This window comes from Hordeum vulgare, chromosome 2H (genome assembly GCF_904849725.1).
Source record: "Hordeum vulgare subsp. vulgare chromosome 2H, MorexV3_pseudomolecules_assembly, whole genome shotgun sequence".
NCBI lineage: Eukaryota > Viridiplantae > Streptophyta > Magnoliopsida > Poales > Poaceae > Hordeum > Hordeum vulgare.
Window position 1 is genome coordinate 398,924,050 of NC_058519.1, and position 4,038 is coordinate 398,928,087.

Sequence of the window (4,038 nt, forward strand, 5' to 3'; positions counted from 1 at the left end):
CGCGAGACACTCCTCTCTCCTCTCTAACAGCAATAGAACCAATGAAATCCTCCAAGTCCCATGAACGAGGGTCATGGATATCCCCAACATAAGGTAATTTGCATACATTGCAAAAATCATGCAACGTCATGCACTGGGGAACATCGTATATCATGAACTCAACCATGGGAGGATTCTTCCTCGGATAAAAGTTGAAGATTTGAACGAAAATATTGGTGAGGAGGAGATATTGTGGGCACTTATCTTCAACAAACGCAGTAAGACCTGCGTTCTCCACCAAGTGGTAAAAGTCTTCATAAAGTCCGGCGGCGCGCAAAAATTCATCACTTGGCCACTCGCACGCTCGAACTTCTGTGACTCGAGGGACTGCGTACTTGGGGTGATTCTTCTCATCCTCCTTGTGGTTACGGCTTGAAGAGCCTCTCAAGAACCTCCTCATCTTTTCTTTTTTCTAGCTCTGAAAAATTCTGAAATTTTTAGAGACTACGAAAGAAAAGTGAACAAGGATCAACCCAACTTGTAGCAACTACTCCTACTAGTACCTAGAGACCGTATCACGCGCTAAAACTACTTGAGGCCAGCTAAAATCAACTTTTCTAGCTCAAGAACAGGGTCACCAAGGTAGCAAGAATTCGCGAAGGATAAAGCACTAGAGCAAAAACTAATTGGACCAATGGAGGAGTCACTTACCAAGGAGTAATTTCCCCAAAACGGTTCGGAGAATGGTGCTTTGAGCAAAGTGATCGAAAATCACAACCAAATGAGCAAGAACACGGGTTTGAGCTGGGAAACAAATTTTTCTGGAGGTGGAAGAAGAGGCTGGGAGCTGGAATGAGTGGAGGGGGTGCCTGTGGGCCCGACAAGCTTGCACCCTGGCACCAGGGGGTAGGTGGCGGTGGGGGGCTTGTGGCCCACTGGTCAGGCCCCCAGGCCAGCTCTCAGGCCCATAAATTTTCAAAAAATCAAGAAAAAATCATACTAAATTTTCAGGACCATCGGAGAACTTTTATTTTCGAGGTATTTTTCTCCGGGACGCTAAAACAGAAAACAGGAAAAGCTAAACTAATTCCATCATTTTTCTTCTAAGCAACAGAAAAGGAAAACTTAAAACAGAGGTATGTGACTCCTTGATTCATCCGTTTCATGGTCATCGAAAGAAATCCGTCAATGGGATTGATCAAGTCCTCATGACAACACTTTTTCGAATCGCAAGAGAGAACGGAGAATTTTCGAATCGCCACTAAGTCACCTCAATGGGGATATGTATCTCCCCAACAAGAAAATCATACTTCATCTTGACACGAGGAATAGGGCATTCAATGCTCCCAATGAGAATCAATGAAGTCTTTTCGATAGCATTGCTGCAATGTACTTGATATCGTTTCTTCGGAAAGTGCACTGTGTGCTCATTACCGTTGACATGGAAAGTGACATTGCCTTTGTTACAATCTATAACAGCCCCTGCAGTGTTTAAAAAGGGTCTTCTGAGGATGATAGCCATGGCATCGTCCTCAGGAATATCCAAGATAACAAAGTCTGTTAAGATAGTGGTATTAGCAACCACAATAGGCACATCCTCACAAATGCCCATAGGGAAAGCAGTTGATTTGTCGGCAATTTGCAGAGAAATTTCAGTGGGTGTCAGCTTATCCAACTCAAGTGTACGATAAAGAGAGAGCGGCATAACACTAACACCAGCTCCAAGGTTACATAAGGCAGTTCTTACGTAGTTTCCTTTAATGGAGCAACGTATAGTGGGCACTCCGGGATCACCAAGTTTCTTAGGAGTTCCACCTTTGAAAGTATAATTGGCAAGCATGGTTGAGATCTCAAGATCTGGTATCTTCCGTTTATTAGTCATGATATCTTTAATGTACTTGGCATACGGAGACATCTTGAACATATCAGTTAACCGCATCTGCAGAAATACGGGTCTTATCATCTCAACGAAGCGCTCAAAATCCTCATCATCCTTTTTCTTGGATGGCTTAGGAGGAAAGGGCATAGGTCTCTGAACCCATGGCTCTCTTTATTTACCATGCTTCCTAGCAGTGAAGTCATTCTTGTCGTATCTCTTAGGTTGTGGATTATCAGGATTAACCGTAGGTTCAATCTCCACATCCTCATCATGGCTAGGTTGAGCATTATTATGAACATCACTGTCCATATTGTCACCAGGTTCATGTTCATCACCAGATTGTGTCGCTGCATCAGATGAAGAAATATCATTAGGTTCTTCAGGTGTGACAGTATTTGGTGAACTGGCATGTAGGCTTCTATCATCCTTGTTCTTCTCCTTAGGATGACTAGGTGTATCAGCATTGATTCCTTGAGAATCTTGATCAATTCTCTTAGGATGACCTTCAGGATACAAAGGTTCCTGAGTCATTTTGCCTCCTCTAGTAATGACTCTGACAGAGTTGTCATTTAATTCATTGAGCAAGTCATTCTGAGCTTTAAGTACTTGTTCTACCTGAGTAGTAATCATAGAGGCATGTTTACTCAGAAGCTTCAGAGAATTGACATTTCTGTCTACACAAGCACTTAGATGGCTAAGCATACGAGCACTTTGTTCCAAATGTCTGCTAACATAATCATTGAAACTCTGTTGTTTGGCAACAAAGTTGTCAAATTCATCAAAGCATAGGGTAGCAGGTTTATCAAAAGGAATATCACTCTCATCAAACCTACGCAGAGAATTCACTTCTACTACCTGTATCGGGTTATCGAGACCATGGATCTCTTCGATAGGTCATAGATTTTCGACATCTTCAGATCTAATGCCTTTCTCTTGCATAGATTTCTTGGCTTCTTGCATATCTTCGGGACTGAGGAATAGAATACCTCTTTTCTTAGGAGTTCGCTTAGGAGGTGGTTCGGGAATAGTCCAAGCATTATCATTGATTAAGAGGTTATTCAGTAGGGTATCAGCTTGTTCTACAGTTCGTTCCCTAAAAACACAACCGGCACAACTATCTAGGTAGTCTCTAGAGGCATCGGTAAGTCCGTTATAGAGGATATCAAGTACATCGTTCTTCTTAAGAGGGTGATCAGGCAAAGCATTATGTAGCTGGACGAGCCTCCCCCAAGCTTGTGGAAGACTCTCTTCTTGGAGTTGAGCAAAGTTGTATATTTCCTGCAAGGTAGCTTGCTTCTTATGGGCAGGGAAATATTTCTCATAGAAGTAATAGACCATCTCCTGGGGACTACGCACACATCTAGGAGCAAGAGAGGTAAACCAGGCTTTAGCATCATCCTTTAGAGGGAAAGGAAACAACTTAAGGATATAGTAGTGACGGATCTTCTCCTCATTAGTGAAGAGGTTGGCTATTTCGGATAGTTTGGCAAGATGGGATATGACCGTCTCAAACTCTTAACCATGCAAAGGATCAGATTCGATTAGAGAGATTATCTCAGGGTCGACAGAGAATTCATAATCCTTATCAGTGACAAAGATAGGCGAAGTGGCAAACTTCAGGTCATTTTTCATCCTAACTTCCTGAGATTTTTCCTTCCACTTGAGAAGTAATTTCTCAGCGTCATAGGCATCCTTACACGCAGGAAAATCCTCAGCTATCTCTCCCTCCATAACGTAACCCTCAGGTATATCAGACAATTCATATCTAGGAGAGCTAGATCTAACAGGAGCAAAAGCAGGTTCTATCTCAATAGTATCGGCAGTTTTAGAAGCATCACGAGCATTGGCAGTAACTCTAGCAATATGAGCATCAAGGAACACTCCTAGTGGAACATCAGGCAAAGGAGTATCTCTAGCAGTATCAAGCATAGCATCATCAGGCATAGTAGCATCTCTAGCATCATCAGGCAAAGCAGTATCAAGCATAGCATCTCTAGCAGTATCAAGCATAGTATCATCAGGCATAGTATCAAGCGTAGTATCATCAGGCATAGTATCAAGCATAGCATCTCTAGCAATAGCATCATAAGCATCATCAAACACAGGCGACGAATCAAGATTTCTAGCAGGAGGTGATGTCGCAAACTTACTCATAACTGAAGGTGAATCAGGTGCAGAGC